A 23,374-nucleotide genomic window follows, 5' to 3' on the forward strand; every position below is an offset into this window, starting at 1 on the left:
AGGGCGCTGCAAGCTGTCAGAATCTGCAGAAGCCTCCCCCTGTGTCTCCTCACCTGTGACCTCCGGTGTAAGGGTTACGTTAGAATCTCTGTCTCTTCTTCTTTCCTTTCTGCGTACTTCTTCACCTTTTTCCGCCTTCTTCCCCTTCCTTCGTTCGTAGAGAAAAGGACGCTCTCCACCCGAGGCCACCTTCACAATGATTTGAGAATCGTCAGGCGGACCCAAGGGAGCTCGCCCCCAAATTCAGGGAAAAAGCCTGGTAAGGCGCAAAAAACCCTGAGCGGAATCAACATGCAGATGTAGATCTTGCTTCGGAAGAAAGGTCCAAATCATTAACCGGAGTATGCAGTGGACCCAGGTCAGCTACGGCGTAATGGCGTACTAACTGTGACTCCTGGAAGAGGCACAATCCTGAGAGCTCGGAGTCCAATTGGTTCTGAAGGTAGGACAGCCACCTATGCAGGTAAGATATGGGGAGCTGGAGAGTGAAGGTTAACAGAAAAGGGGGACGACAGGAAAGTAAGAGAGAAAGAAAGACTGTACCAAAAGGCGAAGCCGGCAAGGTGCAAGTGTGGAGGAAGTAAAGAAAAGAAGAACAGAAGGGAAAATAAACCCCTGAAAGCACGGAACTAAGGAGGAAGGAAGCGCTGACGTGCGAGGCAGGCAATCAGTGAGAGGGGAAAGAGAGAAGGAAGGCAAAACACGATACGCGGAAGGACGCGACCGTAGAAAAAAAAAAGGAATTAGAGTAAATAGTCTTGGCCGTCACGGGGGAAGGCAAACATAGGCAAGGAAGAAGTACGGTAAGGTAAGAGGGCTGAGAGCGTAGGAAACGGAGAAAAAACCACACGGAGAGAGCACCGGGCGGTCCGACGCGGGCAGTTCGAAAGAGTTGCAGCGCGTCTGGTAAGGGGGCGTGTCGGCCTATGTAAACAAAAGGCACATTGAACACTAGTATGCTGCTGCTGATTCCGCGGTGGCCTAATGAAGCCGCCATTTATTCCATACTTTCCACGGTTGAACCGTGACACTTTCTTTACTTCAGAAATCAAAGTCTTTCGACTGTGCACAGGATTTTGCTCAATCCGTCACAGGACCATTTCGATTCACAATTACTCGCTCTCTTCTTGATATGCTCTCATTCTCTCTTTCACTTTGCCAATTCTCAGCTGGATACCTATCACATCTCGTCAGCGGAGAGGGTAGGAGCCCATTACCCAACCCCTTACTGCCACTGGAGAAGCCTGGCACATCCACGTGCTGCAGGAGCAGCTGAGTCCTTCTACACATTGCAGATCGCCGAAAGTGCTGACTTCAGTATCTGTGAGCACCATGCCACAAAGCAGCCTCCCAGCACCACGTTTGCTCAACTGAGCTTTACTGATTGCAAGCGCTTTGTTCATATCTTCATTGTGAGCCCTGAAGCCACCTGATTATAAAATGGCCGGCCTGCATTCAGCTCTTGAGTCAGACCGAGGCTGTTTATGCGATGCCTAGTAACGCATCCCCTTTCCAATCCAATCGCCACCGCCGGCAGGCGGAAGCTGACCCTAGTGGAAAAGGTCAGTGGATAAGGCCCTGTCTGTGCTCTGTCCGTGCTATGGTGGCGGTGTAATATTATAATACTGTATCGTGCACTGGCGCTACACTCAACTGTAATGGAGCACGCACCCGTCGTCATCTGCTACATTACAGCCAAAGGTCAGCTGTATCTATGATTATGCCCAGCAAGTAAGCTTACTTACCTACCATCCGCCGTCACAGGCTTTATGTAATACTCTGTTCCCATAAGACATTGCCGCCCAGTATATTCAATGACTTCATTGCCACTCTCTAACATGCCCACTAAGTGTAATGCGGTTGCCTCTGCTCTGAACAATTGATTACGGCACAATGACGTCAAAACGACGCCGAATCCATGCAGAAGTCCCTGGTCTCAAAAAATACAAGAGACTTTTGGAACTTATTAAAATCGACCAATGGGCAAAGAGCACCCCCCATCTTAAATGCGGTCTCAGAACAAAACTGGGTGTCGTACTTCAGAGCCCTTTTCCAGCCGCCCGCAACATCAGTAGACAGGAAAATTCATCCGCTCAGTGAATACTAGATTCCTCTGACAGATGTGGAAGATATCTTAAGAACAATAGCAAAACTGACATCCTCACTAGCGCCAGGCCCTGATGGACTGACCAACATAGACATCAAAAAACATCTGGAAGAATGGGCTGCAGTGATAAGAGAAATCTTTAACCACTGCCACAAAGCAAAACAGATCCCCGCATCTTGGACAGAAGCGGTATTGGTTCCAATTTTTAAGAAAGGGTCCAGAGAAAGCCCGTCCAACTACAGACCAATTGCCTTGTTGGACATCCTGGGAAAAATATTTGCGACCTTGCTCCTCTCACATTTCCAAAAGTGGGCAAAAGGTTCGCCTGCTACAGACATCTTCCAGACTGGTTTCCAAAAGGGTACAGGGACGGCAATGAACATCCTAATCCTTAATATCATAAAAGCAAGGGTGAAATCAGGTGCCCCGAAAGTCCATTTGGCTTTGGTCGACCTCTCGAAGGCCTTTGACATGGTGGATCGCAAGAAACTTTGGGCGAAATTAAGAGCCTGGAAATGCCCGACTGCAATATTGGATCCTATCATGACCTTACACACTAAAACTACGATGCGCGTCCGTCTGAGCCAGCAAAGCCACCTGTCAAACCTAATCCATTCGGAATGTGGGGTTAAGCAAGGTTGCCCCCTGGCCCCGGCACTATTTATTGCTTTCATCGGTGACTACCAGTATACTGAAAAAAAAATGCGTTCATTCCCGCCAAGTGTGGTTCTGTCAAAGGTGTCTAGATTATGCTATGTGGATGATCTGACCCTGATGAATCAGACTAAAGTAGGTTTGCAACGTCAACTAGCAAATCTCTCTGCTTACATGAAAAATAACAACTTGGAAATCAACACGCAGAAAACTAAAATCCTTCTCTTCACAAAATCGACAGTCGAGCGCAAAATCTCGGACAAAATCTCGGTCCTCCCTCCCTATCTTCCAGGCTGTAGCAGAAGAAATTCAAAGAGGGAAGTGTAAACCTCTAAATGACTGGGTAAAGAAATTGAAAAACAAACTGGGAGAGATAGCCTGTACAGAAGAACTCCTAATCTTAAACCCAGGCAGAGTGAAGAAAAAAATAGAGCAGCAAGATTGGATTTTGACTAATGAAAAAATCATGTCATAAAAACTTCTCAAAGATCTCCCGCCGGGACACAATAAACTTACACCATTGAGATATTGTGAAAAATTCCCTGAGAAAGAATTGAGAAGAACATTTATGAGAGCTCAGTTAAATACCTTACATACAAGAGAAATCTTGGCTCTCAGATCACAATCTACCATAGCTTCATGTCGGATATGTGAAAACCCGGATCAGCTTGAAACTGTGAGACACCTCCTGATGTCCTGTCCTGAAATGTCTAAAGAAAGAGAGGCGTACTTGGCACATCTATTATCTCACCCATCAGCATTAAGTGAAGAAACGGTTGGTGTCGGCTAATTGCTGGTGACTCAGCCAGATGGTCGAGGGCTGCAGCTAAACTTTTGGATATTTTGCATTGAAACGAGCCAACCCATTGAAACGAGCCAACCCAGTCAACCTCTAACGTCTAACGTCTAATGTCTATCCTCGAACGTTTACCGTAAAACGGATATTGATCAGTATGATGTGCAAATGACTTGGGAAAGAAAAAATCAGCCGATAGCGGTGTCCTAAGTACTCTCGTCTGAACTTGTTATCAAAATGACAAAAGACTTTTGTAAAAATCTTTTATTGATTAAATATAAAATAAAAAAAATAAAAAAAATAAAAAAGATTACAACACAATCTGCTCAATCATTATACACAACCTTATGCCGACTATCTTGTAATTCTATTTTACTGTTCTCTATAGCATTGCCCTACACCTTAACACCTGCATTGTCATATGCTCTATCCACCTAGTGACGCTTGATGCCTGCTCCAGCCTCGTATTATATTACATTGACTAATGCTTCATATTACGTAGCGACAATATGTGTTAGCCCTACTCACTGCATGCTATTGCATTGCCTTACATGCTAGATTTTGTATCGCTCTATGTTTTTGCCATTTAGTGACGCCCAACGTCTGCTCTAGCCCTGTATTACATTACATGGCCCTAGAATGCGCTCCGGTACTTTAGTGCTTTGCCTCACATTGTTCTTCGATAACACTATCAACATAAGCTGCTATGTACACTCTCCCTCGACTTTTGCAACAACTGCTAGCTAATATCAGCCTCGCCCTATACCAGCGGCTTGTATTTGTATTGTATTGTATTGTCCGACAGTATACCACTGTAGTCGCTTATCCTCTGGATACTTGGCAAGACCTCCTGCCTTGACTATAATTAGACTGCATTAGGTCTCCTTATTCCTCTCAACTATGTATGCTTGCATTCACCTCTTTACAAGACTTCTGATCAATATTTCTGTTCTAACTGCTGTCACTTGGCCGCTAGAAACCCAGATCTCACCTGTTAAGGCACAATCTCTATTTAATACCTGGCAACTTAACATGACTACTCAGTCTAATATACCAGTCTGGATAAAGCCTACTCAATTCCTACCACCCCTGAAGCCCATGATCACTCCATCAATCATCAGAACCACCCCATTCCTGCCACAGCTAAACGCCAGAACCAACTGTCTCAATGCTGATTTCTGCCAGCCAGTTGGAGCCCCTGGTACCTTATCGACCCTTCAAGTGTCCAAGAGTGTCATCCACTCTCCGGTACCTCACCTCCCCTGTACCACCCTAGCTAGAAACTTTAGGCTAGGCTCTCGATTTAACATAACCCACAGAACTTCCACTAGACAGCCTCTTAAACATACTCTAGCACCTTACCTGAAAATAAAACGGTCAAATTCCATGCCGGAATAAAGCCTTATCCATAACTCATAAAGCTAATAATAGAATCGGTAAGAATCATCCTCCACCAGACCCTAACTCCCCCAGAAACAGTCCTACACAAATTAAAGGTGCTTTGATCAATGCAAAATCCTTGGTAGCACACGCAGTAGATATTGCCGACCTGATCACCGCAAAACAATTTGACTTCCTAGCAATAACAGAGACTTGGCTCCATGCAGCTGCTGTCCCATCCCTCTTAGTTGCTATCTCGGACAATTACACTATCCTTAGATCTGATAGAGAATCCTCCAGAGGTGGCGGCATTGCCTTCATCGCCAAGTCTAATTTGGGACTGAGAGTCTCCTCACATGCCCATGTCACGTCATGCAAATTGCTTACTGTGAAACTCCCTCTCACAACTCTCGTACAATAACCACACACTTGATCTACAGACCCCCTGGACCTATTGGCTCTTTTGAGGAAGATATATTGACCAAACTATCTGCCGACACTAAACCCACATCTCAGTTCCTTACCGTAGGAGATTTTAATCTGGGCTTCAACGATCCCTACGATCAACATGCCTTGGCTCTGTCCAACTCCCTAGCCGAATTAGGCCTGACGCAAAGAGTTTATCACCCTACGCATGTAAAAGGCAGAACCCTAGATTGGGTAGCCGACCTTAATTGTGAGACAACCATAACCTCTATCGAACCATACCCTTGGACTGACCACCATCTACTAACCTTCACCATCCAAGACTGCTCATTGCCTAACAAGAATAACCTCCTATCTCCTCCACTCCTTACTAGGAACACACAGAATACTACAGTGGACAAAGTTAGACCCTTTCTCCGCTCTATACTAAGTCCCTTGACTGCCTTATCTGACCTTACATTGCTAGTTGAATTATTCAACTCCACCATCACCCAAGCCTTAGACAAAATTGTACCTCTGAAAATGCGCAAAGGTAAACCTAGAGCCCACTTGAATGCCTGGTTCACACCTCAACTTACCTCAACTCAAAACCTTGCAGACTGAAAAAGGAAATGTGAAACCGCTTGGAAAAATCAAACTACTACAGCCAACAAAGATAACCTACTGAAAATCTCAGTTAAATACAAAACCAAAATACTACAAACTAAACGTTACACCTGCAATGATAGGATCAACAAAGCCAGTTGTAGCACAACAGAACGTTTTGTCATACTAAGAGAACTGGAATCTCCCATCCCACCACAGGATAATTGCAATAAGGATAAACCTTGGTGCACAAAGATTCAAAATGCATTAGCTAACAAGATCTCCCTTCTACAAAATAAAATAGCAACCACAAAACTCAACCTCCTCATTAAAGTAACTGATCAGAATACCCAATCCTACCCCTCTAAACCCTTCCAACGATTCCAATTCACCCAAGTCTCTACGTTGTAGGTGGAAAACATCATAGCTTTACTCAAACCTACCAGATGCCAAGGAGACACCTGTACAGCACCTATAACCAAAGAAGCTGCCAGTGACCTGGCTCCCTTCATCGCCACACTAATTAACTCATCATTTCAAACATGCACCGTCCCTACCAACCTGAAAGACTCCTGGATAGTACCACTGCTAAAGAAACCTTCTTTGGACCCAAGAATCCCAACCAACTACAGACCCATCACATCAGTTCCCTTTCTATTAAAGATCATTGATAAAGCAGTCTACATCCAGATACAATCGTATTTAGAGACCAACAAATTAATAGGGCTCCGGCAATCCGGCATCAGGCTGCAACATGGAACAGAAACAGCCTGATTGACCTGAAGAACCAGACTGACGACCTGAAAGATAAAGGGAAACTGGCCCACCTACTCCTTTTAGACTTGTCAGCCTCATTTCATCTGGTGGACCATAAAGTGCCGTGCAAGCATCTGTCCACAGCAGCTCACTTCTCCCCAGAAGCAACGGCATGGATCCAATCCTTTTTTAATAAAAGGTCTATGAGAGTGTTCTCACCTTCTGCTGACCCTATACCTATAACGTGTGGAGTACCAGAGGGATCATGTGTATCGCTCACATTGTACAATGTATTCACTAAGCCACTGTTTGATGACCTAGACCTTCTGGGTGTCACCTACACTAATTATGCAGATGACACCCAGATCCTCTTGCCACTAACTGGCGACTATGAAAAAGACCTTGCATTAGTCAATAAAATCTTCATCATCATTTAGGCCTGGATGGCCTCACATGGCCTATGTCTGAATGATGAGAAGACTGAACTCTTGCTCCTGGGCTTCCCGGCTAATCTCAACAAACTCGGCATTGACATCAAGGTGGCTAAGGAAGTAAAGACCTTGGGTTTCTACTTGGACTCAGCCTTGAATATGGGCAAGCAAGTCAACGCCACCGCATCCACGACAGTTTACACCTGCAAGCTGATCCATTGTCATACCTCGGGTCCCTGTGCGGAGGCGGCAGCGTCTGGACATACCTCATGTCATCTGGAGGTTGCCCTGGCGCCTCTGTCAGCGCAACACGATCCGCGGTCCTAATAGGACTACTTTCCCAGCACGCCTCGCCAGTAGCACGCCCCGTCCATAGCAGTCGCGTGAGACACGCGCGTAATGTGTTTTTCGCGTCCTCACGCGGATTAACTATTTATAGTAATTCGAGCCACGGCTCAGGTGCTCCTTAACTGTGTTCCGTGCCAGTTTTCGAGTGCACTTTATCCTGTTTCTTCTGCAGCATGACTCTGGTTCTCTGACCCTGCTTGTTCCCACGGATTCCTGCATCTTGGATTACCCTTTGATCTCCGGCGCTTGGCTCCCTATGATTGATTCCCTTGGTTACCGGACGCTGGCTCTCGCATTTATGGATGGTCTTATTTTTGCTCTGCCCCGTAGTAACGTTATTTGGATTCCAGTTTCCATCCCGTGTGTTAGCGCTTATCTGTTACACGGTTAACACACCTGTGGCAACTAATTCCTGTGCACTATATCCTTTTTTATTTTTACTTTTCTCTGTTTTCATCTTACAAGCATTTTCTGCCACATCCCAACTTCCTAAAACACACATCCTGCCACTTCTCGTGAGTTTTTTTTTGTTTTTCGTTGCTGATTGCACCCCTGGATGCTCTGCTGACATTGAAGGACCCCTATCTTGGAAAACAGATGACCTCTTGGACGCTCTCCTGACTTCACCACTGGTCAGCTATTGTATTGGTTGTTTGTGGACGCTCTGCTGATTTCCAAAGGATTTCTTTTGTGACTTTGCTTTAGCTCGCGCCCTAGTGCCGTTCGGGTTAGGTGGTTGAACACGAACTATCTGAAATTGTGGACTATCAAACACAAACTCTCTGGGGTTGTGGACTATCGAACACTTCACTGACATCTTTGTCACCAAGTATGGTTTCTGGTCTTCTCCTTTACTCAGCAGGTAAGAGTGGGAAGGTGAGGGTTGTTGTTACCAAGGTTGGTATATTCCGGTGCTGTTCTGAACTATTGCTATTGTTCTTTTCCCTAGCTCTGTTGTTGCTGCTCCTGCCTTTTCACTCAAGCCCCTGGCCTGATAGGTGAATTATTATCCTGCAGGCCGCGCTCTTGTGGGGAAAGTCTATTATACGTCAGTTTCCAGACTTTCGAGTGAAGTGTCGCTTTGAGAGTGTGTTATGCCATTAACCACCCAGGATTGTGACAGATTAAGGAGCCCTAATAACGCCTGTCGGGTATGGATCCTGGGGCGGATCCGATGGTGGCGCTCATGCAGGCTTTCTCTGCTCTGCGCACCGACATGGAATCTGCCCATGCGACCTTACATCAGCGTATGGACGTGTTAGAGTTTTGTGCAACCGTTACCTCACGATGAGGAATTTGGTGATGCAGCAGCAGCCGCAGCCCCTCCAGTACCCCACGCCCAACCACCTGCTCCAACCCCGGTTGTTTTGCCCGGGCCTTTTACTTTAGCTCCGCCCGAACGCTTTACGGGTGATCCTAAAGCCTAACGGACTTTTGTGAATCAATGGCGTCTGCATTTTCTTTGTCGCCCGCTAGCATTCCCGGACGCCACTACTAGGGCGGCTTTTGTTCTGTCCCATTTGGGTGGGACTGCAGCGGCATGGGCTAATCCTCTGTTAGAAGCAAACAACCCCGCCCTGTACGACTTCGATGCCCTAATCCAGGCCATGAATGTTGGTTTTGATATGCAACACAAGGCACAGGCTTCTGACCTTAAGTTTCTTGCTATTACTCGGGCAAGGCAGATCTCTTAACCTATCTCACTCACGTTAACCAGTTAGCGGCCGAGACCACGTGGCCTGAGCAGAAGAAAGCGGCCGTTTTCTATAGAGGACTCTCTGACGAACTAAAAGACACTCTGTCAGTGGTACCAGCAGTACCGTCAGGTTTTCCAGAGTTGTTGGACCTGGTCTTACAGGTCGATGCCCGGCTTCGGCAGAGACGTGATGAACGCCGGGTCCCTGATCTTTGCACCTCGTCCAAGTCTGAGGCAAGCACTCCTGCTTTGTCAGGAGAATTGGAACCTATGCAAATAGGGGGAACCAGGGGCCCACTAACCAAGGCCAAACGAGAGAGACGCATGGCCAACAATCTATACTTCTATTGTGGCCAATCAGGTCATTTCAGTCGGTTATGCCCCAAGAGACCAGTCAAAACGGCGGGAAACGCCAAGACTCATCCTTAACCCGGGCCTGCAGGATGAGTCAGTTAACGGACAGCTCGGGTGAGCACCCTTTCATCTCTCATATGTTCCTTTCTAAGTGCTTCACAGGCCCAGGTTCTGTGTCCTTCTCTAGGCCAGTCATGATTGATTCAGGTGCCAGCTGTGACTACATGGATGTACTGTTGGCCAACGGCCATGGGTTACCTATATTTCCCAAGGAGAGGCCTGAGGAAGTACATGCGGTAGCTGGCTCTCGCCTAATTTCAGGACAAGTAACAGAGCAGACAGGTCCTCTTCGGATGTCTACCCCAGAAGGCCATTCTGAACACATCGTGTTCGACCTTATCTCCGCTCCCCAGTTTGGGATCATACCCGGCCTATCTTGGCTACAGACCCATAACCCTGCTATCGACTGGGTCCAGCAGACGGTGCATTTTTCTTCTACATATTGTAGTCAGCAGTGCCTTCATCCTCAGGATGTACCGATTCCATCACTTTGTTTGGCAATGGTGGCTAACGTTCCTTCAATCAGCGCCACGTTGCAAAACCCTACCTCAGAACTCCCTTCAGTGTACAGAGAATAGTCTGATGTTTTCGACAAGGGGCTTTCCAAAAAACTCCCTCCACACCGAAGTTATGACTGCCCCATTGATTTGTTACCTGGGGCAGTCGTCCCGCATGGTCGTGTCTATTCCCTGACACAGAAAGAGGAAGATCACCTGCGAGAATATGTGGACAACGCTTTGCTTTTGGAACACATACGACCGTCTCGGTCCCCTGTGGCCTCTCCGATATTCTTTGTACCAACGAAAGAGGGGAACCTACGACCATGTGTGGATTACAGGTCCCTTAACAAGGTCACTGTTAAAAACCAGTACCCACTGCTTCTTATATCGGAACTGCTCGACAAATTGACTTCGTCCACCATTTTCAATAAGGCTCGATTTAAGAGGGGCTTATAATCTGGTAAGAATGCGAATTTGGGACGAATGGAAAACCGCATTTAAGACCAAATTTGGGCTCTATGAATACTGCGTTATGCCCTTTGGGCTCTGTAACGCCCCAGTCACTTTCCAACTTTTTGTCATCGATATATTCAGAGACATGTTAGACTGCTATGTGGTAATATATCTGGACGATATACTGGTTTTCTCAGACTCACTACAACAGCACGTTCAACATATCTGCTCTGTTCTACAACGCCTCCGTGAACACACCTTATACGCAAAATTGGAGAAAAGCGTCTTTCACGCATCCTCGGTTGAGTTTTTAGGTTTTCAAATATCCGCAAAAGGGGTGCACATGTGTGCTTCCAAAGTCCAGGCGGTATTGGACTGGCTTGTCCCGACTTCAGTGAAAGCACTGCAGTCTTTCTTGGGCTTTTCGAACTTTTATAGGGGATTCATAGTCTCGTTTTCTGAGATTGTGGCCCCAGTTACCCATCTTACCAGCTCTAATGTTCCGTTCCTTTGGGATTCCATGTCTGCTTTCCAAGCCCTGAAAGAGGCCTTTACTACCGCCCCTGTTCTGCAGCATCCCAATCCGTCTCTCCCTTTTACTGTGGAAGCTGATGCCTCTGCTATTGCAGTGGGGGCTATCCTTTCACAGGTGTGTCCTTCTACACAGCAACTGCATCCAGTAGCGTACTACTCTCGGAAGCTGTCACCAGCGGAGCGCTATTATACTATAATGGACAGAGAACTCCTGGCCATCAGAGCGGCATTTGAAAAGTGGAGACATCACCTATTCTTTTCCATAGCTCTGTTGTTGCTGCTCCTGCCTTTTCACTCAAGCCTCTGGCCTGTCAGTTGAATTATTATCCTGCAGGCCACGCTCTTGTGGGGAAAGTCTATTATACATCAGTTTCCAGACTTTCGAGTGAAGTGTTGCTTTGAGAGTGTGGTGTGTTATACCATTAACCACCCAGGATTGTGACATCCATGTCTGTAAACAATTTCTGTCTACAGATAGTTTCATTACCTTGGCCAGAGCTTTAAATCCTTTCTAAGCTTGACTATTGTAATGCACTCTACCTAGGTGCTAACAAATACATTATCAACAAACTCCAAATTCTACAAAACAATGCTCTTAGAACTGCCATAAGCATTCCTAGAAGACATCACATATCGGAGGCCAGACGGATGAATAATTGGCTCGCAGTCAAGGACGAAATACAGCTTAAAACTGTCTCCCTCACTCACCAATGTCTAAATAACTCTGCCCCGCAATACTGTTATATATCGGCCCCGTCCTGCAGTACCTCCCGTTTCTTGTGGCCACATACGGGGGCAAGCGCGTTCCAGAACTTCGTTGTGGCTTCGGTATCGGTTGCCATGGAGTCTGGCCGTGCAGCAGAGAACGTCCCATCAGCTGAGACGTCCCGTGCGCAGATAACGCATAAGGAGGCTCCGCTCCCCTGTTTTTCCTCTTGATTACTTGACTTCCTGGATCTTCGACCCACCTTTGTCTACTTGGATTGTCCTTGCCTGTTCCTTCGACCTGACTTTGAACTCTGTTGCCGACTTCGGATTGTCCTTGGATTGCATTTGCTTTTTCCTCCAGTCTTATCCGTGAACCCTGCTGCCGACCTCGGACTGTCCCTGGATTTTCACTGTGCTATTGCCCTGTCTGGTGAGATTACTTTTTCTTGCCGCTCTACGCAATTTGAATTATCTTCCTACGCGGAGTACTACGCTGCACATCACAAGACTGCTTCGCCAACTTGGCCTGTGTTTGTGCAATTAAGGTAAAACTCATCCAATTCTCCTGTATTGTTCATTACCTGAAAATCATCAGCCTTTCTCATACGTGCGGAATCCTGGAGCTATATCATTTATTCTTGCCTTTTCTACCTTAACCGAGTGCATAGAAGTGACGCTTTCCAGTGTATGCACCAACCCGTCACTAGTGCGACCCTCGAGCCGCCCGGGTATATTCTTCCTTACTAACCTTCCCATTTGTTGTTTTGTACCTGCCGTTGTTTTCCTTTCAACTGGTACCCATTTTCGCTAGGAATCCCACTAATCAGGTTCATCAATTAAGGTCCAACACCACCTCAACCATTGTCTAGGTACTTGGTGAAATATCTGATTGTTTAAATAATTCCATATTGCCTGATTGCTTCTAATCATACTGTGTATTCTTTGCAGCATTGGTTATTGGCGGTGTGTGTTCTCCCGCTCTTTTAGGCAATAGACATCTCTGCTGGTTTTTACTCAAACGGCAGAGAGGTACATCGTAGAAAAGAGCCCCTCTTAGAGGAAGCCTGAATCACAGAATTCAGGGGAGGTGGAATTCTGGAGGCTGAACCCGAACCTGTTAAATCCTACCTCCCTCTGCGAGGTCGTCTTACCTAGGCTCCAATCAGCATACGGAGCGGTAAGTAACAAATACCTAATGGATACAAATGTCAAAAAAATGTCAACACGACCCACAAGAACATCTAACTCCTTTTGCCTAAGAGTTCCCAGATTCAAACTGAAAACAGCAGGGGGTAGCAGTTTTCCTGTTATGGCAGCCCAACTGTGGAATTCCCTACCTACAACTTTAAGAGCAGACTAATCCTTCTTCAGTTTTAGGAAAAACGCCAAAAGCTGTATGTCCACCAAGGTCCTAACACACTCCTAGTGCTTCTTCTGTTGTAACCTGCAAATTGCATTCTGCATTTCAAGTATGTTATTATTATGTAACTATTATATGTATTTTAAGCTTCTGAACCTACACCTGTCTCTTTGTAACCTACAATTTGAACACTTCCTGTAATGCGCCCAGATACCTCTTAAGTATGTTGTTATTATGTAACTATGATATGTACTTTAAGCTTCTGAACCTATACCTGTCCCTTTGTAACCTATAATTTGAAAACTTCTTGTAATGCGCCCAGCTCGCTCCGGGTTTGGAGGGCTATATAAATAAACAATAAAACAACTAAACATCGCGGATCACTCTGTCAAGGGTAGTGTTATCTTGCTTTAAAAGTTCAATCGCTCATCAGCAGTTCAACTTTACTCACGTCCTTCATCACATGCATTTTAACAATGTACGTTCTAGCGCCCAACCTACAATGTTGCTTCTTGCAATCTTGGCTTCAACACAGACCGGTCTCCCCAACTCACCGGCTGTGTTGATTTCACAGACACTGCTTTGTTCTTGGAGCCAAGGACAGTACTACAGTGGCTGGCACGTCTCCCGGCCTTGATTATCGACGCAGGAGGGCCCTGGGTATCTCTGACACACGATGCAGGATTCTTCAGCCTAGTTTCCTGGTTTTTCGCTTTCTATTATCTAGGTTTAATGAAAGTAACGGTTCCTTGTCGAAAAGGTCAAGGGAACTTCCCGCTTTGCGATCCCCCTCTGTTTTGCAGTCTTTATTCTTTCGTTAAACTGCCATCTTGGAACTGCTGTTTCCTGGTGTGCTTTGCCTCGCTCAGAGTGTGCTCTTGTGCTCTGCCTTTTAATCATGTGGGGAAATGTAATGGCAATCACGTGTGTGTGATGGTCAGTAATTACCTGACCTCGCCTGACCATTGTACTGGGACACGTCTGGTATACGGCTCGTCACGGGCTGTCCGTGAGAAAGTGTTCATGTTGTAAAAGGGGGCGGGGGTAGAGTTCCTAAATTTCCTACATGCTACAATGGGGTAAAGGTGTTACAAGGAAGGGGATACTGCATCTTAACATCCAGTGTCCCACTCCCACTCCCCAAAGACCCATCACCCAGGTGATCCACCCGTACTATTCCACCCTGAGGCACTGGATCCAAAAGTGATGGCTGTGTCCTGGTCACCTGGATGACAAATCCCCGGGGACTAGTGGGTGAGACACCTTCTGGTGTCACACGTAAAGGGGTATCTGCAACCCCTCTCCAACCACGGAAGCCAAAGGGAGTACAACCCACCCACCTTGGTTGTGCATAGGTCCCTGATGCGTATAAAAAGGTCACGAGACAGCCAATGGGGGGAGGAGGGTTAGAGAGAGGTTGTGGATAGGTAGGGGGGATTAGGATCACATGAAAGAGGGTTAAGGATGCATACATGGAGAGCATACCTCACACCAGAAGTCATCTCAAGGTTCAGAGGAGCGGGAGTTTGGTGCAATTAGAACTGATGGACAAACAGTGGTCTTTGGGGGGAGGGGTGGGAGAGGAGGGCATGGAATTACATGCTCGAATCATGAACAATGAATTGATAATGTTGTAAGTTTGGTTCAGATTGTTTAAAACTAATAAAAAATATTTTTTTAAAACAAGGATGCATACATGGATGGGTACAAGGAAATACAGGGGAAACAAAACCATACTATACACATGCAAAAACCAGACAGTCTAGAGCCTCTCTTGCTTGAGTCAGATGCCTAACACCTACAACCTGTCTTGATTCCTGCTTCCTGACTTCCCTAAATATGTAATCACATACAATGGATATGATGTAGCCACATAACACACAATGGAGTGCTGCTCTCCTACCATAAGCCATGCATGATAACACATACATCACGTCAGACAAAAGAACATGACTGATCCAGCATTAAGGTTCTTGCCATCCTTCCACCGACTGGCTTGTCTCTGATGTGAAGGGTTCGCTCTGAGAGCCACCCTGCTGAGAGTTTCCCCAAGGCACTGTCCAATTATCATATACTCTACAATATTGTCCTGATGTTCAGTTAACAACTTGTGTCAGGTCTTTCTGACGTCCAACTCAGCACTGAAAGAAAAGTTCACAAAAACATTCATATGAATTAACCCTGTTCCTTCACAGTGATTCAATTTTGCAGCACTGTTTACACATGAAGCCAAACCATATCCACCACACACAGTGGATTATACATTCAGGGCTTGTACTTATCTTTGGCTCAGGAGCGCCATGCGGTGACCCCAGGCGAGAAGCAGAAGGCAGTAACATCCACTCCGGCAGGCAGCGCACCGTTCACTACAGCGGCCCGGGGGCACAAACATTTCACGGGGCTCACCACCATGGCCCGAGACTTCCAGGCTTCCGCTGTCCTCACCTTGTCTCGTCCGCTCCTGCCCCACCACGGCACACCTTGCCCGTGCTCCTGAAGGTTGCAACAATCAGCACTGAGCACGGGCAGGTGTGAGCCTTTTCAAGCTTGGGCAGCATTTGCTGTATGCACTCAGCTGCTGAGCCCCCTGGGAAACGCAGTTTCCGGGTCTCCCCATGCTCCACAGCCTTCCAATCCCCACAGTACCTCCTCTCCAACAGGGGCCTCCCCAGGTCCTGGTTTCTCCAGATGTTGTTTGTGGAACAATATAATCAACCTTGGGGCATGTACCTCCTCTGTCGGCTCCCAGGAAAGATCCTCAGGACTGTAGCCAACCCAATCCACCAGGTACCACAGGCGTTTGTAACGCGTCTTGGAATCCAGTATTCTTCATACTTCATATTCTTCCTGCCCATCCTCCAAAATGATAGGTGGTTGCTTGGGCCACGTACCAGGGGCTGCAGGTTTAAGCAAAGATACATGAAACACAGCATGTATTTTCAAAGTACCAGGTAGTTTTAGTTTTACAGCTGAATCAGACACACTTTTCAGCACCACATATGGTCCGATGAACCCACCACACGTATGTTCTGAGTGGAAAGTCACACCTTGTCTCCTGTCATATACTTTTAAAAACATTTTTAATTTGCCTTATTAGTTTTCGCGTACACATAAAGAAGGAAAAACAACTTCACAGCACTGCCTCATACAATGTTCACAGTGTTCAGATCACAACGCAACGTAGTCCTACTCCCAACTCTTCCCTCCCCCCTTCTTCACTACTCCCTCCCCGCACAAATGTCCAAAGCACCCACTTGATGTCATTGCTGTTCCTATCTATGAAAATGGATTACCTCTAAGCTTTATTGGGGTTCATCACTCCTCTTCTCTTCTGTGGTCTCTGTCTCGAACAGGGCTTGTAACACTACTTCCCACTCCATGATACCCATTGTGTTCTTGCCATAGTTAAGCTGTACTGCCCCCCTCCATGCCGCCATCACCCATTTCTTCATATTCCGCCACCACTCGTCCAAGTCTGGACCCCTCAGGGACTTTCATGCCATAGTGATTCTGCGTTTGACCAGTATATACGCCAAATCCTTCAATTTGGTGATGTGTTTCGTACCATTAGGATGTGGAAAATGGTCCAATAGACATGCTGCTGGGGAACTCACATTCAACTCCAGACCCCCTTTGTTAATTCTGCTCGCTACCTCACGCCAGTATTGCTCCAGTATTGGACACATCCAAAACATATGAAGCATGCTCGCTTCTGTACATTTGCATCTGGGGCATACCTGTGCTGCAGCGCCTGGGAACCTCGAAATTCTCTGGGGCGTCATGTATGCTCTGTGTGTAATCAACAACTGTATCAATAGCAATCTTGCATTCCGTTACACCTTCTTGTGATATCCCAGTACCCCTGTCCATTGTGTATCTATGAAAGGGCCCCCTATATCCTCCTCCCATTTACCCCTTATTGCCAGGGGGTGGGAGTCTTATTAGTTAACAGGAAGTCATATATCCGAGATATGGCGTGCCCACCCTCTGATATGTCGTACAAAATATCTACAATGGCATGCTGTTCTTTCAGTTCACTATATGCCGGCCACCTCCGCGTTATCTCTCTCTTAATAGTATTATGCAATAGGTATTGGCCTTTGTGCAAGCCTGTGTCGTCAGCCAATTCTACAAAGGGTATGAATGAGGCTTCCTGCAGTAGGTCCCCTATTGTGGCCACTCCGCGGGGCTCCCAGTGCACTCGTATCATCTGTCTCGCCTGCAACGAGACAGCCACTACTGTGACCAGGGTAATCTGTACCGAAAATGGGTCTGTGAGCACTATCGCTGCTAGTGCTGTATCCCACATACTTACTCCCAAGGGCACTAGGTGCTACCTGTGTCCTCCCGGGGCTTTTTATTCCACACCAGTTCCCTTAGGTAATACTGGGACCCAACGGGTTGCAGTATTAATGTATCCGTAGTCGGGTCGTCTGTAAGCCAGTCCATCACAAATTGCAACTGTCCCGCTATATAGTATGGGTCAAAGTGTGGGCCCCTAATGCCGCCCTCTTCATATGGCCTGTGTAACGTGGAGAGTTCTATCCTATTCCTCCCACCGTTCCACAAGAAGCTTCTGCAAACACTGTCTAGCGTTTTGAAAAAGGACTTGGGTATATAATATGGAACATTCACAAAGAAGTGCAAGAGTCGAGGCAGCATTACCATTTTCAGTAGTGCTGCTCTCCCCATCAAGGAGAGAGGCAGTTTAGTCTAGAATTTCATGGAGCCTTGGATGTATTCTAAGGCCTTCCACGTGTTGTGTACATGCTCTTTTACTGGGTTGTGACATATATGGACCCCTAAGTATCTGAAAGTGTACTCTTTCCATTGTAGTGCTAAAAATGTGGAGTGCCTCCTGCTTTACCCTGCAGTCCTGCGAGCTAGAACAACGCAGATTTATCAGTGCTGATAGTGATCCCTGAGAATCTCGCAAATAGCTCTAACACCTCTAAAAGCAGCTGTAAGTTGTCTTTGGGGTTCTGTATATACAACAACGTATCATCAGCATACATCGATATCAGGTGCGAACCCCATCAATTTCTATGCCTGCCCCTATATATTCCCCCTAAGACACTCTGCAATTGATTCCATGGCAAGTATATAAAGCAGTGGGGATAGTCGGTAGTGCCTTTACCCAGTTCCCATGCTTCCGAGATACAACTACCCGTTTTAACTCTTGCGATCGGTCCTGTGTACACCAAATGAACCCACTTAATGTATACCTGCCCAAATCCAAATCTGCGCAGTTTGGATTTGGGCAGGTATACAACCAGTTGCATACAACCAGTCCCATCTCACCGAGTCAAACGCCTTCACCGCATCCAGCATGGCTATGGCACACAGGGTCTCCCAGTTTGCTGTGCTATCTATCACAAGGTGCAGCCACCTCATATTGCAGGACATGCTACGGTCTGGCACATAGTCTGTCTGGTCCGGCTGCACCAGTGTGTGTATTACCCTCTTCATTCTATCCGCTAGTATAGTTGTCAGAATTTTGTTATCCTGATTAAGCATTGATAGGGGCCTATAAGAGCTACATTCCGTCGCTGGATTGTGGGGTTTGAAGAGGGGTATAATGACTGATTCCCTTAGGCTTGGGGGAAGGACACTTGCCTCATAGGAGTCAATAAAGGTGTTGAGTAGGTGCAGGGCTAGCACCTGAGCATATTCCTTATAGAATTCACCAGGCAGTTCATCTGTGCCTGGTGTCTTCCCTGTCGGCAGGGACCTGATCGTCTCTAGAATTTCTTCTAACGTGATAGGTCCCTACAAACCATTCCTGGTCTCTTGCCCTAGTTGAGGGAGGTCTATCTCATCTAGCACCTCCTCTAAGTGCTCTTGCGGTATCAGGGGTCCTTCTTTGTACAGACCCTGATAGAATTCTTGAAAGGTCTCATGGACTCCAGTTTGGGTATCAGGCCGGGCTCCAGCAGGGGGGACAGGGGGGCCAGGCCCCCCCAGAGCCAGCCCCTGCACCCCCCTACAAAGGAGGTCATGTCAGTGGTGTAATACACCATTAGTAACCAAGGTAGTGGAGGGTGGATGTCACTCTAAACATTCATCAGCAACCTCAGAGACATCATTCTGAGAGGCTGAACTGCAGGAGGCCCAGCCAGGATTTGTTTTCTTGCCCTAGACAATGATTTATGCCCCACAGCTATGAAAGTACAAATGACCTGGGAGATGGAGGGCCATTCACAACTCTAAGTGAGGTAGCACACATATTCAAGCAGGCTGCCTACAGCTATTTTCTCAAACCTAAAATCACAATGTTGGTTTCTGTAATTTAAAGTATGTTTATTTTTTGTGGGAACATAGTGGTATTTCACATCATGCTTAATAAAATGGTTAATTATATCAAACAATATAAATGACAGTTACAGTTGCTTGAACACAGATTTCTGCAGAAGGTGCGTCAACTGACTGGTCGCTCTTACAAATTAAATTCAAAGTATATATTCTGCTGCATTAACTACTTCAGTACAAGTGAAAAGATAAGATTTGTAGTAACACACATTTAATTCTGGAGGGGATGAGTGTAGTAAAATTAAAAAGTGATAGATGCAAGGCTTTGAATTAAACATTACCACTACCGTTTCTCTGCGCAACATTCCATTTCGTAATGCTGTAGTATGTATGTGCCATTACAGAAGGGGACAAGCCATTCGCAAATTACTTTTGGTGCTGCCACCAAAATGTGCAGTTCAATATCAATTGCTAGGCTGTGTTCCAACTGCACTGGAACACAAGTAACCACATGCATTTTTAGGCCCTGTGGTCTAGCAGTTTGCGACAGGCTTCTGATATTAGTGACAGGGCCAAGTGTGATATGCAAACAATGGTATGGAAGGCTGGCCAGAGCAATGACAGTGGTTCTAATTGATTCAGAGACTTTTTACCTGTTAGGTGCAACCAGAACACATGCTGTGAAACACAGATAGGATTGCAATAAAATGTGAGGAGAAACTCACACCCTATGGGGGTGTCTGGTAATTTACCCACCTAATGACTAGCCATGGCTATGTTAATGCCTCATCAACAAAACCCAACCTTGTCTAGAACCCTTTGAGCAAGCTCTATCACAAACTAACACCAAATGTGTTGCTGTATAGGGCCTGCCAGTGTTATATCTAAGCATTCTTTTGAGTGTTTAATTACTTAATTGCCTCTGTAAATGAACTCCTGGTTCTCTTAATGCGTGTCTTCAGCCAGTTGATTTTCAATATATTTGTGTCAATGCCTCAGTGACAGTGCACTAAAGTCCTGTCTTAAACAAGCAATCACATTCCATCAGTTTTTGCTTGTGCTTAGGTATTAGCCGACATTTTCCAGGCAATGCAATCATATGCCCAGTTACTGGCACCATTTTCCAGCTGTTGCCATTAATGGCCATTTGGTACCCGCATGTGGTACCCTTATGGCAGTGCCTGGCAAATGCCTATCCATGCCTAATCAAAATCCCAAGCTGTTGGCTTTGCCAATGCATGTTGCCTTCCGTTTGTCTCCCTAAGTGAGTGTGTATATGCCCAGATGTGGGTGTCTTGCTTGCTATGCCTAGGGAATCAAGCTGCACCGCACTGTGCTGGTCCAACGAGGCCCTACCTGAAAATGATAAGGCTAGGTTGGCAAGTATTGACCAGTTTCAGATTTTCTCATGCATACTTACCAGTGGGGCTGCGACTTAAATAGAATGTATCTTTGTTTGGAAGCCTGGTCTATTCTGCCAGAACGTTTCGTGATTCAAACTGATAGGTACTGACTTGATAACCTCATTCTGTAATCTGTTTGAGTAACTTTACAGAATTTGCATGCAAACAGCATATGTAATGCTTGTTGTGGGATTTGTTTGGAAAGCATGATGTAAATCCTGGGTGCCAGGTGTTTATGCAGTGCTGGAAATGAAACATGAACACCCGTAAAATAACATAAAAGAAGAGCGTTTTCTATAATGTTGCGGGTAAAGTATAAAAGGTGCACATCTTTTATAACTAAAGAGCAGTATTTCAATATTTTCTAAAGAGTGCCATCAGAGGTGAATTTAACATCTGGACAAGGTTAAAATGCCAATGCCCCCCACCCCCTGTTCTACCCTCTGCCCTTAAATGCAAATAGCATGGCTGAACAGGCCCTACCATTGAGATTGTTTCTTGTTAACGTGCCTCAGAGGCAGATTATTTACAACAGGAAGTGCTATGATATGCTGATGATACTGTGCCTTTTCCCTTTATCAGATGACCACTCGAAAGACACTGAGGTAATGAATGCCACATACAGCTAAAATCCAGCTGATGCTGTATAATGGCCTAGCCCTGAATAACTCAAACACTGAGAATATTATCCTGGGCACCGGCCCCAAGTGGCGCCAGCTTGATCAGTCCTATTGATTCTTTCAAATTGTAGACAGTCTGCTCCCCACTTTGAAAAAAGTAAAAACCTAGGGGATCACTATTGACCAGTAGTTCTCAATGAGGTCCCATATCAGTGGCCTAGTGTCTAACTCAACATACTACATTACACGTTTGGCACAAATCAGACCATTCCTTGAGGCCTCCAGTTGTGCCACCCTATCCAGGGCGATCATTCGGAGCCGCCCGGACTTCTGTGCCAGCAGTCTACTTGGGGTAGGCAAAGGAGAATTCAATTGTCTGCAAGTTGTGCAGAACAACGCAGTGAGGGTCGTTATTGGTATGCGTAAGACAGATCATATTTCAACAGCACGCAGAGCATTACATTGGCTCCCCATTAGAAAGAGAATCAAGTTTCATACCCTTTGCATTGCACATGCTTGCATGTATGGATTAAGCCCTTCTTATATGGCAGCACATTTGAAGTGGCTATCTAACAGGTGTAATCTAAGATCCAATAACACTGGGTTGCTTTTCACCCCAAAGGCCAAGCTGGTACAGGTGCAAAATGTATGCTTCCCAGCCGCAATTCCTCACTTGTGGAATACTCTTCTGCCTGATTTGAGGCTGTGTGCCAGTCTTCCCAAGTTTAAACGTGTCCTGAACACCTTTCTTTTCAAATACATTGATCCTTGGCCTCCACTAGTTTCCCTCAGGTTTCTCCTGTGGCCTCTCTGAGCTCTGTTTTTATTGTATGTAATGTCAGCGCTCTTATGCCTCCGGGGCCACTGTCCTAGCGCTTTGGAAATAAATGAAAGATGAAAAAGGTAAAAAGGCAGGGATCATTGCTGTGGCACATTAAACAAAAAAAATTATATAGGGTTTTAAGAAGCTGTTTGGGTGATTAGTAATTAAGGGGATACAGAACAAGCTGTGTGAAACAATAACCTTGTTATTTCATTTCACTTTGTGGCTGTATCAGACTTTTTGTACGTTCTCATTAATTGCTATGCTGGAGCTTATAGGCTTCCATTCAGGATGGGGAAAATAAAGGTACAGTCATAGGGGATTATTTTCCAGGTCAAGCGGAGTGGAAGAAGTGCCACTAAATGCGTTTAGCTTCACTTTTTATAAGCTGTAGGATTTTGTATGATTTGATAGGCGAAGTTGGAGAGCAGATCAAACTTAACAAGGTCCCCCTGCCAAATCCGATTGGTATTCCACCAGCATATATTTTTATGTTGGCAGAAAACCAATGGATTCCTATGGGATCTGCCTGAATTTTACACCAGGCAAAAGTGGACAGAATCAAAAGGAATCCATTGTGGATGGCTCCCACAATCGTTAATTGTGGAAGTGATTTACACTTTTCCAGACATGTAGTGGTAAAGTAAAGAGCAAAGGCGATTTTCGCCTGTGTTTTACTCTTTACTTTTCCAGTACTTGGTGGAAACAATTAAAATTAATGAATGGCCCCTTTTGCAAAAAAGTGCAAACAGGAGAATTCTGCTCTATGCAGTTTATAATTCAAAACAAAATGCCCCCTTTAATCTTTTCATCAACATGTTTCTACAATGATGAATACATTGTCAGGTTGTTTTATCATGTGACTTGTGCATTTTTAAAGTAATCTGTATATAATTGAGCATTATTTTAGGTATTCAAAGCTAAAACTCAACATATATTTGTACCAACTTGAGCTCAGAAGATGTGTAGTATCTAAATTTCAGGCTAGTCTGAAATTATGGCTTTACCACTTAACCAAAGTGTGTGATCCTGAGCATTTTATTTTTCACTATGCCTTGCTTGTTAAAATGAGGTGCCCCTAGAAGTGATTCAGTTTGCATTATAAGCTATTCCAAAAAGCCTCACTCATGG

The sequence above is a fragment of the Ambystoma mexicanum genome, chromosome 2p (genome assembly GCF_040938575.1).
Source record: "Ambystoma mexicanum isolate Mex_15411 chromosome 2p, UKY_AmexF1_1, whole genome shotgun sequence".
NCBI classification, from domain to species: domain Eukaryota; kingdom Metazoa; phylum Chordata; class Amphibia; order Caudata; family Ambystomatidae; genus Ambystoma; species Ambystoma mexicanum.